At 42.2% G+C, this 14,150-nt stretch overlaps 1 long non-coding RNA gene across 1 annotated transcript in view; it reads left to right on the top strand.

Moving 5' to 3' along the window:
- LOC106506050 overlaps positions 1-14,150 on the top strand; it is a 60,538-nt gene that overhangs the window by 42,329 nt on the left and 4,059 nt on the right. The gene's annotated exons all lie outside the window — the stretch shown is intronic.

Below are 14,150 nucleotides of genomic sequence, written 5' to 3'. Positions count from 1 at the left end.
GACTGACTTCACTTAGCATGATAATTTCTGGGTCCATCCATGTTGCTGAAAATGCCATTATTTCTTTCCTTTTAATGGCTGAGTAATGCTCCACTGTGTATATGTACCACATCTTCTTGATCCACTCCTCTGTCAATGGACATTTAGGTTGTTTCCATGTCTTGGCTATTGAAAATAATGCTGCAATGAACATCGGGGTACATGTGTCTTTATGAGTCATGGTTTTCTCTGGATAGATGCCCAGGAGTGGGATTGCTGGATCAAATGGTAGTTCTATTTTTAGTTTTCTGAGGAATCTCCATACTGTTTTCCACAGTTGTTTCACCAATTTACAATCCCACCAACAGTGTACTAGGGTTCCTTTTTCTCCACACCCTCTTCAAGTGTGGAGACTTTTGGAGGATGGCCATTCTGGCTGGTGTAAGGTGGTACCTCAGAGTGGTTTTGATTTGCATTTCTCTAATAATGAGTGATGTGAACATCATTTCATGTGTTTTTTGGCCATTGGTATGTCTTCTTTGGAGAGTTGTCTGTTTAGATCTTCTGCCCGTTTTTTGATGGGGTTTTTTGCTTTTTTGGTATTGAGCTGTAGGAGGTGTTTATAAATTTTGGAGATTATTCCCCTGTCAGTCGATTCATTTGCAAAGATTTTCTCCCATTCTGTGGGTTGTCTTTTCATTTTGTTTAGGGTTTCCTTTGCTGTGCAGAAACTTTTAAGTTTAATTAAGTCCCATTTGTTAGTTTTTGTTTTTACTGTCATTACTCCAAGAGGTGGACCTGAGAAGATGTTGCTGTGGTTTATGTCAGAGAGTGTTTGGCCTATGTTTCCCTCTAAGGGTTTCATAGTGTCTGGTCTTATATCTAGGTCTTTAATCCATTTGGAGTTTATTTTTGTGTATTGTGTTATTTAGGGAGTGTTCCAATTTCATTCTTTTCCATGTGGCTGTCCAATTTTCCAAGCACCATTTATTGAACAAGCTGTCCTTTCTCCATTGTATATTCTTGCCTCCTTTGTCATGGATTAGTTGGCTATAGATACGTGGGTTTAATTCAGGGCTTTCTATCCTGTTCCACTGATCTATATGTCTGTCTTTGTGCCAGTACCATGTGGTTTTGATGACTGTTGCTTTGTAGTATAGTCTGAAGTCAGGGAGCCTGATTCCTCCAGCTCCGTTTTTCTTTTTGAGGATGTCTTTGGCTATTCTGGGTTTGTTGTGCTTCCAGACAAACTTTAAACTATTTTGTTCGAGTTCTGTGAAAAACGTCCTTGGGAGTTCCCGTCGTGGCGCAGTGGTTAACGAATCCGACTAGGAACCATGAGGTTGCGGGTTCAGTCCCTGCCCTTGCTCAGTGGGTTAACGATCTGGCGTTGCCGTGAACTGTGGTGTAGGTTGCAGACGCAGCTCGGATCCCGCGTTGCTGTGGCTCTGGCGTAGGCCGGTGGCTACAGCTCCGATTCAACCCCTAGCCTGGGAACCTCCATATGCCGCAGGAGCGGCCCAAGAAATAGCAACAACAACAACGACAAAAGACAAAAAAAAAAAAAAAAGAAAAAAAAAGAAAAACGTCCTTGGTAATTTGATAGGGATTTCACTGACTCTGTAGATTGCCTTGGGTAGTATAGTCATTTTAATAATATTGACTCTTCCAATCCAAGAGCATGGTATATCTTTCCATCTATTTGTGTCATCTTTGATTTCTTTCATCAGTGTCTTATAGTTTTTAGAGTACAGGTCTTTTGTCTCTTTAGATAGGTTTACTCCTAGGTATTTTATTGTTTTGGATGCGATGGTAAATAGGATTGCTCCCCTAATTTCTCTTTCTGATCTTTCATTGTTAGTGTATAGAAATGCCATCAATTTCTGTGTATTAATTTTGTATCCTGCGACTTTGCCAAATTCATGGATGAGCTCTAACAGTTTTCTGGTAGAGTCTTTAGGATTCTCTAGGTATAGTATCATATCATCTGCAAATAGTGATAGTTTTACTTCTTCCTTTCCAATTTGGATTCTTTTTATCTCTTCTATTTCTCTGATTGCTGTGGCTAGGACTTCCAAAATTATGTTGAATAGTAGTGGGGAGAGTGGACATCCTTGTCTTGTTCCTGATCTCAGTGGGAATTCTTTCAGCTTTTCACCATTGAGAATGATGTTAGCTGTGGGTTTGTTATATATAGCTTTTATCATGTTGAGGTAGTTATCCTCTATGCCCACTGTCTGAAGGGTTTTTATCAGAAATGGGTGTTGGATTTTGTCAAAGGCTTTTTCTGCATCTATTGAGAAGACCATATGGTTTTTATTCTTCAGTTTGTTAATATGTATCACACTGATTGATTTGCAGATATTGAAGAACCCTTGCATCTCTGGGATAAGTCCCACTTGATCATGATGTACAAACCTTTTAATGTATTGTTGGATTCGGTTTGCTAGTGTTTTGTTGAGGATTTTTGCATCTGTGTTCATCAGTGAAATTGGCCTGCAATTTTCTCTTTTTGTGGTCTGTCTGGTTTTGCTATCAGCATGATGGTGGCCTCATAGAATGAGTTTGGGAGTGTCCCTTCCTGAATAGTTTCAGAAGGATAGGTGTTAGCGCTTCTCTAAATGTTTGATAGAATTCACCTGTGAAGCCATCTGGTCCTGGACTTTTGTTTTTTTGGAAGTTTTTAAATCACAATTTCAATTTCAGTGCTTGTGATTGGTCCATTCATCTTTTCTATTTTGTCTTGGTTTAGTCTTGGAAGATTGTACTTTTCTAAGAATTTGTCCTTTTCTTCTAGGTTGTCCATTTTATTGGCATATAGTTTCTTGTAGTTGTCTCTTATGATCCTTTGTGATGTCCGTTGTAACTTCTCCTTTTTCATTTCTAATCTTATTGATTTGAGTCCTCTCTCTTTTTTTCTTGATAAGTCTGGCTAAGGGCTTATCAATTTTGTTGATCTTTTCAAAGAACCAGCATTTAGTTTCATTGATCTTTTCTATGGTTTTCTTCATTTCTAGTTCGTTGATTTTCTGCTCTGATCTTTATGATTTCTTTCCTTCTTCTATCTTTAGGTCTTGTCTGTTCTTCTCTCTCGAGCTGCTTTAGATGTAAAGTTAGCTTGTTTATTTGAGCTTTTTCTTGTTTCCTGAGATGGACTTCTATTGCAGCCCTCTTAGAACTGCTTTTGCTGCATCCCATAGGTCTTGGAGTGTTTTGTCTTTGTTGTGATTTGCTTCTAGGTATTTTTTAATTTCCTCTTTGATTTCTTCAGTGAGCCATTGGTTGTTTAGTAGCATGTCGTTGAGTCTCCATGTGTTTGTGTTTTTTACAGTTTTTTCCCTTGTCGTTGATTTCCAGATGTATAGCGTTGTGGTCAGAAAAGATGCTTGATATGATTTCAATTTTCTTAAAGTTACCAAGGCTTGATTTGTGGCCCAGGATGTGATCAATCCTAGAGAATGTTCCTTGTGTGCTTGAAAAGAATGTGTATTCTGTTGCTTTTGGATGGAATGTCCTATAAATATCTATTAAGTCCATCTGGTCTAATGCTTCATTCAGGGCCTGTGTTTCCTTGTTGATTTTCTGTCTGGTTAATCTGTCCATTGCTGTAAGCAGGGTGTTAAAGTCCCCTGATTTTATTGTGTTATTGTCAATTTCTCCTTTTAAAGTTGTGGCAGTTGGGAGTTCCCGTCATGGCTCAGTGGTTAATGAATCTGACTAGGAACCATGAGGTTGCAGGTTCGATCCCTGACCTCGCCTAGTGGGATAAGGATCTGGCGTTGCTGTGAGCTGTGGTGTAGGTCACAGACGCAGCTCGGATCCTGCATTGCTGTGGCTATGGCATAGGCCGGTGGCTACAGCTCCTATTAGACCCCTAGCCTGGGAACCTCCATATGCAGTAGATGCGGCCCTAGAAAAGACAAAAATAAGACAAAAAAAATAAAGTTGTGGCAGTTGACTTAGATATTGAGGTGGTCCTATGTTGGGTGCATATGTATTTACAATTGTTATATCTTCTTGAATTGATTATTTGATCATCTTATTATGTCCTTCTTTTTCTCTTATAATATTCTTTATTTTAAGGTTTATTTTGTCTGATATGAGTATTGCTACTCCAGCTTTCTTTTGACACCTGTTTGCATGGAATATTTTCTTCCATCCTCTCACTTGCAATTTGTATGTATCCCTAGAACTGAAGTGGGTCTCTTGAAGACAGCATATATATGGTTCTTGTTTTTGTATCCATTCAGCCCATCTATGTCTTTTGGTTGGGGCATTTAGTCCATTTACATTTAAGGTAATTATTGATATGTATGTTCTTATTGCCGTTTTATTAACTGTTTTCGATTTTTTCTTGTTGCTCTTTTTCTTCCCTTCTCTTGCTCTCTCCACTTGTGGTTTGATGACTATCTTAGTGTTGTATTTGAGTTGCTTTTTCTTATTTCTGTGTGTTTCTGTTGTAGATTTTCAGTTTGTAGTTACCCTGACATTTTGATATAGGAGCCTATATACATATATATATACAAATATATACACATATGTATGTATATACATATATATACATATATACCCATGTACACATATATACACATATGTATACATATACATACATACATATACATATACATATATACACACACACACACACACACAAGATTGTTTTACGTTGTTGGTCTCTTAATTGCAAGTGCATCTCTGGTGTCCTGCATTTGTACCCACCTCTTCTCACGATTTCTGATTTTGGTAGCATATTTGTGTATGGATGATTTCCTACCGTTACTGTATATATGCCTTTACTGGTGACCTTTGTCGTTTGTAATATTTTTGTTTCTAGTTGTGGCCTTTTCTTTTCTGCCTAAGGAAGTTCCTTTAGTTTTTGTTGTAAATCTGGTTTAATGGTGCTAAGTTCTCTTAGCTTTTGCTTGTCTGTAAAGCTTTTGATTTCTCCTTCAAATCTGAATGATAGCCTTGCTAGACAGAGTAATCTTGGTTGGAGGTTTTTTCCTTTCATCACTTTGAGTATATTGTGCCACTCCCTTCTGGCCTGCAGAATTTCTGCTGAAAAATCTGCCAATAACTTTGTCAGGGTTCCCTTGTATGTTATATGTTTCTTTTCCCTAGCTACTTTCAAGATTTTCTCTCAAATTTTGTTCAGTTCGATTAATATGTCTCTGGTGTTCCTCCTTGGGTTTATTTTATATGGTACTTGTTGTGCTTCCTGGATTTGAGTGAGTGATTCTTTTCACATGTTAGGGAAGTTTTTGGCTATTATCTCTTCAAATATTTTCTTCTGTCCCCTTCTCTCTCTTCTCCTTCTGGCACCCCTATAATATGGATGTTGGTGTGTTTAATGTTGTCCCAGAGTTCTCTTAGACTGTCTTCATTTCTTTTCAATCTTTTTTCTCTTTTCTGTTTCACATCAGTGATTTCCATTAGTCTGTCCTCCACCTTGCTTATTTGTTCTTCTGCCTCCTGTATTCTGTTTTTGGTTGCTTCTAATGAATTTTTTATTTCAGTTATTGTATTTTGCATCTCTGCTTGCTTAATCCTTAAGTCTTGTATTTCTTTTCTTTCATTCTTTTTTTTTTTTTCTTTTTTGTCTTTTTTCCTTTTCTAGGGCTGCTTCCTGTGGCATATGGAGGTTCCCAGGCTGGGGTCTAATCGGAGCTGTAGACGCTGGCCTACACCAGAGCCACAGCAACACCAGATCCAAGCCGAGTCTGCGACCTGCACCATAGCTCGTGGCAACACTGGATCCTTAACCCACTGAGCAAGGCCAGGGATCGAACCTGCAACTCCTAGTCAGATTTGTAAACCACTGCACCACAATAGAAACTCCAAGTCTTGTATTTCTTTGCTCAATGTTTCCTGTAATTTATCAATCTTTGCCTCCAGTTTATTTCCAATGTCTTGAATCATCATCTCTCTCATCTGTCTAAAGTCTTTTTCATGGAGGTTGATAATCTCCAGATCACTTAGCTGTTTTTCTGGGATTTTTTCTTGCTCCCTTATCTGAGTTATAGTTCTCTGCTTTTTCATTTTGTGTAGATTTTTGGTGTGGTCTCTTTTTTGCAGACAATAGAGTTGTAGCCTCTCTTGCTTCTGCTATCTGCCCTCCTTGTGGCTCAAGCTGTTAAGGAGGCTTTCTGTAGGCTTCCTGATGGGAGGGACTGGTGCCTGCCCACTGGTAGGTGAAGCTGATTCTTATCCCTCTGGTGGGTGGAGTTTTGCCTCTGAGTGAGATTAGAGGCGGCTGTGTGCCTGAGGTGGGGGGTGGTCTTTAGGCAGCCTGGGTGGGGCCAGACTTTTCCAAAATGGCCACCTCTAGAGGAACATGAATTGATGATTATTCCAGAGAACTTTGCCTCCAATGTCCTTCCCCCACAATGAGCCACAGTCGCCTGCCATTTTCCCAGAAGATCCTCCAAGAGCTGCAGTCAGTTCTGATCCAGACTCCTATAGAATCTGCTTTGCCCTGGGACCCAATGCACATGAAAGCCTGTGTGCACCTTTTAAGAATGGGGTCTCTTTTTCCCCCAGTCCCGTGGAACTCCAGCCCACAAGCCCCACTTGCCTTCAGTGCCAAATGCTCCAGGGGCTTCTTCTCCCAATGCCAGGTCCCCAGGTGTGGGAACCTGATATGGGACTCAGAACTCTCACTCCCAGAAGTAAGTCTCTGTGTTACAGTTATTTTCCAGTCTGTGGGGTGCCCATACAGCTGGTATGGGGTTGCTTATATAGTGTAATCTCCCCTCCTACCATCTGGATGTTGCCTTCTCTTTGTCTTCTGGAGTAGGATATCTTTTTTGATAGTTTGCAATCTGTTTGGTTGAAGGTTGTTCAGCAGTTGGTTGTGATTTTGTTGTTTTTATGAGCAGTGAGCTCCTGCCATTCTACTCTGCCATCTTCATCCTGTCTTTTCTATCCATTTTTTTTTAATTAGGTTGTTTATTTGTGCGGCTGTGCCCATGGCATGTGGAAATTCATGGATTAGGGATCAAACTCAGGCCACAGCAGTGACAAAGCCAGATCTTTGACCCACTGTGCCACAGGAGAACTCCTGTTTTTTGTTGTTGAGTTGTATGAGCTGTTTGTATATTTCCTTTCTGATCGCATCATTTTCAAATATTTACTCCCATTCTATAGTCTTTTTTAATGTTTTTTTTAATGATTTCCTTTGCTGTGCAAAACTTGTGAGTTTGATTATATCTCATTTGTTTATTTTTGTTTTTATTTCTATTGCTTTGGGAGGCTGACCTAAGAAAACATTTGGTTTATGTCAGAGAATGTTTTCCCTATGCTGTCTTCTAGGAGTTTTATGGTGTCATGTCTTATGCTTAAAGTCTTTAAGCCATTTTGGGTTTATTGCTGTCCATGCTGTGAGGGTGTGTTCTTACTTCGTTGATTTACATGCAGCTGTTAACAGCAGTTGCTTTCTAAACAGACTTGCAACTAATCAACATTGGGACCTTGGGAGCGATTGATGGGGAGACTAGCCCAGGAGACCAGAGGACCTGCCAATTCTACCCACACAGGCTTGGAAGGCAAATTTAAACTATCGGGCAAGTCCATAAACCCTAACTTCCTCACCAGATAATCTTGGAGGAAAATTTAAGTACAAAAATTACTTGGAAGGTATGAGGTCCACCAAGGCTTCATCTTAAACAACAGATGCATCATCCCAAGCCAGACACTCCTGGAATGAGGTTCCATATTTAATAAATAAAAATACAGAACACCCAGTTACATCTGAATTTCAGGTAAATAACGATCTTTTAGTGTATGTCCCATGCAGTATTTGAGATATGTTTAAAATTATTTGTTGTTTGAAATCTGAAATTCAGATGCAACTGGGCATCTGCTTTATCTGCCCAGGAATGACAAGGGAAGTGCTGAAAGGCTCAAGGCTCAAACCACAGAGGTCTCACCCTGGTGGCCTCTGAGCCACATGCAGCTCACACATGTGCATTGTTCAGTCTTCAGTTTATAAAACTGGAATTAGTTACCCACGTTTTAAAGCTGTCTGGCTTCCTTTAAAAATTGGACTCTCCAACCATGCTGGTAGTAGCTGCCGTACTATAATAGTAATGAGAACAGAAGGGGACGTGGGAAAGTGAACACTGATTACAGATATGTGAGATTGAAGTGATCCTGGGTAAATTTGGTTTGGGATGGTTGGTTTTAAGATGAGTGGTGGTGGCACCATCAGCAGCCTATGCTTTAGGCCTGGGGAATGTGCCCTTTCTCAGGCTCCGCTAACACAGCCAACCCCAAAAGTGCTGGCTACAGGATCTGAAAAGCTGGTCCAACTGCAATGCCCCTATAAAGCCAACTTCCCCCCTTCTAACGGAGGGTGGAGGCCTCACTCCACAGGCTGGAGAAATGTATGTTCATAGCGCCCCCTACAGACACAGGCTGGAGCTGCACATTCTGGACGAGAAAATGTATTTAACAAGGTCGGGATATAGATTAATGAGATAAGAATTGACACAGTATTGTACATGGTGAGCACTCAATGAACACACTACTTACCTCTCTCCAATACAGACCTTATCGCATCTCAAAGTGGCAGGCAGATTTGTTCATTCACTAGATACGAACTGTATCTCTGTTATGCACCAGGCCTGGGCTAAGCAATTTACAGACATTATTTTATTGAACCGTACAATTCTCTGAAGTAGGTAGGCATTGTTATGAACCCTATTTCACATATGAGGAAACTGAGGCTTATAGAGGTGAAGTGCTTTGCCCAAGATTCCTCAGCTAAAAGGACAAAGAATTAAGATGAGTCTGAAGCATCAAATATTTGGTAAGACTGACACTGAGGAGACGAGATGCAAAGAGTTGGGGCATCTAAGGCCTATCATTGTCCCTGGGGCTCAGGGAAGCAGTGACAATGACCAAGAGATTCGAGGTGAATGGGAGCTCTCTAGGGAAGTTCTGACCCCTGGCTGGTAGGCATCTGGGACCACTTCTGACCTCAGAGGTGTATTGTCAACAGGGAAGTCCAGCAAAAGCATTTGAACTTTTAAGAACTGGAAATTGGCTCCTTTCTATATCTGTTAGGCTGCCTTTCAGTAAGAGACTGCAATTAAGCCAAGGGTTACAAAGTCAAAAGCCAGACTGATAGGATTCGAGTCCCAGCTCTGCTAATTATTGGCTGTGTGACTTTACTATTTTTTTGGCCATGCCAATGGCATGTGGAAGTTCCCAGGCAGAAAGCATACCTGTAATTCTGGAATCAAACCCATGCCATACCAGTGACCCAAACCACTGCAGTGACAATGCCAGATCTGTAACCCACTGCACCACAAGAGAACTTCTCAGCGGTGTGAATTTAGGCAAGTTGTTTTACCTCTCTGAGACTGTTCCTTCAACTGTCAAATGAGGTTAATTTTTTTTCTTTTTTTTAATGGTCGCACCTGCGGCATATGAAATTTCCCAGGCCAGGGGTCGAATCAGAGCTGCATCTGCCAGACTATGCGACAGCAATGTCAGATCTGAGCCGTATCTGCTAGCCATTGTTACTATTATTGCTACTTGGGCCAGGTACATTAAAGAGGGAAGTAGACCAGAGTTCCCATGTGGCTCAGCTGGTTAAGGATCTGGCATTGTCATTGCTGTGGCTCAGGTCATGGCTGTTGTGTGGGTTTAATCCCTGGCCCAGGAAACTGCATGCTGAGGGTGTGCCCCTCAAAAAAAAAAAAAAAAAAAAAAGGGAAGTAGACCACTAGGGAACGGGAAAGCAAGTGACCTGCCTAAAAATATTCACATACATACATACATGCCTACATACATAAAACGTTATCCAGCCACAGCTAATTATTACCAGATGGGAAAATGGGAAATAACCACATCTTCCAACTTGTCATAAGAAGACACACTGACCTCCTTTTTACTCTCTGAACACAACATCCAGCAAGCAGGTCTTCGCCCCAGTGCCTTTGCACTGACCTGGAATATTCTGTCCCACTGATACACCACTCACTTCCTGTTCTTTTTTTTTTAATTTTTATTATAGTTGATTTACAATGTGCTGTCAATTTCTGCTGTACAACAAAGTGACCCAGTCAAACATATATACACACTCTTCTTCTCTTTACATTATCTTCCATCATGTTCTATCACAAAAGATTGGATATTGGTCCCTGTGCTATACAGCAGGACCTCATTGCTTCTCTATTTGAAATGTGATAGTTTGCATCTATTAACCCCAAACTCCCAGTCCATCCCACTCCCTCTCCCTTGGCAACCACAAATTTGCTCTCCGTGTCTGACTCACTCCCTGTTCTTGTTGAGCTTTGTATTCAAATGTCTACCTTTACATTTCTGTTTTCTATTCCTTTTCTCCACTTAAGTTTTCTCCATTGCACATATTATTATGTTTTTATATATATTTCATTTATTTTTTCCGCTGTACAGCATGGGGAACAAGTTACATGTATACATTTTTTCCTCCCTTTCTTCTGTTGCGATGTAAGTATCTAGACATAGTTCTCAATGCTAAACAGCACATTGCATGGATTATTAAATAACAACTACAGTACATTATTTTATATTGCTTTTCTCTCCACTTGCAATGTCATGTCCCATGTAGGCAAGATCTTTTTTCACTATTGTATCCTTAGTGCCTATAACAGAGTCTAGCACTTGGTAGATATCCTATTACTATTTATAGAATGAATCATGTGAATGCATTTTTTTTTTTTTTTTTGGTCACACCCATGGCATGCGGAAGCTCCTGGGCCAGGAATCAAACCTGTGTCTCAGCAGCAACCAGAGCCACTATAGTGACAACGTGGGATCCTTAACCCACTGAGCCACACGGAAGCTCCGAGAATGAATTTTCTTTAAGAAACATTCTGGGAGTTCTACAAATCTGACTAGGAACCACGAGGTTACGGGTTCCACCCCTGGCCTCGCTCAGTGGCTGAAAGATCCAGCATTGCCGTGAGCTGTGGTGTAGGTCACAGACGTGGCTTGAATCCCGCATTGCTGTGGCTCTGGCGTAGGCTAGCAGCTGTAGCCCTGATTAGACCCCTAGCCTGGGAACCTCCATATGCCACGAGCGAGGCCCTAAAATGACAGAAAAAAAATAATAATAATAATAAAAATAAAAAAGAAACATTCTGGGAGTCCTGCTGTGGCACAGCAGAGTAAGGATCCAGTGTTGCCACTGCAGTGGCTCAGGTTGTTGCTATGGCATGGGTTCACGCCCTGGCCTGGGAAACTTGCGCATGCTGTGGGCGTGGTCAAAAAAGAAAAGAAACATTCTGTGGAATCCAAGTGTCTTCAGTTTTCCAGAAATCATTTTGCCATTTTGCCCCAGTGAGCACCTACTATGTGTGAGGAACAGCTTTAGAAACTGCAGGGGATGCAAAAAAAGAAAACACTTCTTTTTCTGGAGAGAGAAAGGGAGTTGAATAAGTCAGAGTTTGTGACCTGATTCTGTCTGTATAGACCTGGCAAGCCTTAGCTCTCTGAGCCTCACTTTCCCTGTCTGCAGCCAGGGTGAGAGTCCTACTAATTCTCTCCTCCCAAGGCCGTTGTGATGAGTAACAAAGTGTGTTTGTCAAGTGCCTTAGCAGTCTGCTGCCACAAGGTAAATGTCTGAGTCATTCTTGCATTTAATACTGAATAGCCCATCGTGTGCCAGGCACTGCACCACATGCCACAGAGGAGCCACAGAGAGAGAGCTGCTACCTACGGAGTCATGACCTAATGTAGAGACAGGATAAACATATTTGCCATATAAACATGTACAGTGAGCATATACTGTCTATGCACAGGCACTATCTGCTAGGCGGTGAAAAGCAATACGAAGAAAAGTACAAGGTTGGAGATAGAAGGAGATGAGGAAGATTGTTTTCGGTAGGTCCTCAGAAGTGACATCTGAATAAACAGAGGAAGCCATGCAAAGACCTGGTTAGGGCTTGTCATTCCAGGTGATCCTAAGGTTGGAGTGAACCTAAAGTGATGGAGAAAGCTAGGAGATATGTGTGGCTGGAAGAGAAGGGAGAGATGAGGTCAGAGGTTAAGGGATAGGAAGATGGTGCAGGCCATGGACCCCAGCCTTTACTGTGTGAGATAGGGAGACACGGGAGGGTTGAGCTGGACAAGTGGTATGATCTGTTTTCGAAAGCACTCCATATGATTGGATCATAGGGAGCAACAGTGGGAGATGAGATCAGTAATCAAAGCTTGGATGAAGGTGGCTTGGATCCAGAAGGTGGTGGCAATGGAGATGATGAAAGGGGTGTCAGATATATTTTGAAGGGAGAACCAATAGGATTTACCTATGGAGAATGAGAGCAAAATGTCGAGGATAACTAAGATTTTTGGCCTGAGCAACTAGACTGACAGTGTTGCCAATACCTATCCGAGTTAGAAATTGTTGAAGGGAGCAGGAATCATTTCTGCTTCGGACATGTTACGTTGAATGCATGAAAGGAAGGAAACAAGACTGGCATTGTCAGAGTTCCCATTGTGGCTCAGGGGAAACGAATCCAACTAGTATCCATGAGGATGCAGTATTGATCTCTGGCCTCACTCAGTGGGTTAAGGATCTGTGGTTGCTGTGAGCTGTGGTATAAGTCACAGACAAGGCTCGGATCCCAAGTTGCTGTGGCTGTGGTGTAGACCAGGGGCTACAGCTCTGATTTGACCCCTAGCCTAAGAACCTCCATATGCCACGGGTGCGGCCCTCAAGATTGGCATTGTCAGTTGCAGCCAGTTTTAAGTGTCCTGACGAGAAATTGAAGATCAATTGACTGCTGCAATTAGTGGTATTTAAAGGGTCAAAGCTATTACAAAGGGCTTTTTAACAAAATTTTATTGGCGTTCTTGTGGCACAGTGGAAAGGAGTCTATCGCTGAAGATGCAGGTTCCAGGGGGATCCGGCATTGCCCTGAGCTGTGGTGAAGGTTGCATATTGTTGGAATATAGTTGACTTAAAAATGTACAGGAGTGGGGAGTTCCCGTCGTGGCGCAGTGGTTAACGAATCCAACTAGGAACCATGAGGTTGCGGGTTCGATCCCTGCCCTTGCCCAGTGGGTTAATGATCTGGCATTGCCATGACCTGTTGGTATAGGTCGCAGACGCAGTTTGGATCCTGCATTGCTGTGGCTCTGGCATAGGCTGGCAGCTACAGCTCAGATTAGACCCCTAGCCTGGGAACCTCCCATATGCCACGGGAGCGGCCCAAGAAATGGCAAAAAGACAAAAAAAAAAAAAGTACAGGAGTTCCTGTCATGGCTCAGTGGTTAACAAATCCACTAGGACTAGGAACCATGAGGTTGCAGGTTTGATCCCTGGCCTTTCTCAGTGGGTTAAGGATTCCACGTTGCTGAGCTGTGGTGTAGGTCGCAGACACAGCTTGGATCCTGCAGTGCTGTGGCTCTGGCGTAGGATGGCAGCCACAGCTGACTAGACCCTAGCCTGGGAACCTCCATATGCCACGGGAGCAGCCCTAGAAAATGCAAAAAAAGGAGTTCCCGTTGTGGCGCAGTGGTTAACGAATCCGATTAGGAACCATGAGGTTGCGGGTTCGGTCCCTGCCCTTGCTCAGTAGGTTAACGATCCGGCGTTGCCGTGAGCTGTGGTGTAGGTTGCAGACGCGGCTCGGATCCTGCGTTGCTGTGGCTCTGGTGTAGGCCGGTGGCTACAGCTCCGATTGGACCCCTAGCCTGGGAACCTCCATATGCCGCGGGAGCGGCCCAAGAAATAGCAACAAACAACAAAAAAGACAAAAGACAAAAAAAAAAAAAAAAAAGATGCAAGTCTGTACAGATGGCTTCTGATTATGGGAGTTCTATACTTATTGCTGGTTAGGTTAACCCAGAAGTGACTGACTTCAAACATTTCCAGCCATTTGTTTTTTAAGGCCAAAACAGCTGCATGCGAAAGTTCCCAGGTTAGGGGTCCCATCACAGCTATAGCTCAGTGAGAACTCAGCCTTTTTCCTCAGGTCAGGAATCTAGGGACAGACTCCTGTTACAGGGCCCTCTCAGAGGTGCCAACAGGGTTTCTAGTTGCAATAAAACCAGGTTAGGAACTGCTTGCAGACTCTGGATGGCAGGATTTAGTTCCCTGCACATAAATTCCTTTCTTGCAAACTTGGTGTTGCAAAGTGCCAAGGAATTAAGACTTCATGAAGTCTTTTACAACCTAT

The sequence above is a fragment of the Sus scrofa genome, chromosome 17 (genome assembly GCF_000003025.6).
Source record: "Sus scrofa isolate TJ Tabasco breed Duroc chromosome 17, Sscrofa11.1, whole genome shotgun sequence".
Taxonomy (NCBI): Eukaryota; Metazoa; Chordata; class Mammalia; order Artiodactyla; family Suidae; genus Sus; species Sus scrofa.
This window is presented reverse-complemented; position numbering and strand designations above follow the sequence as displayed.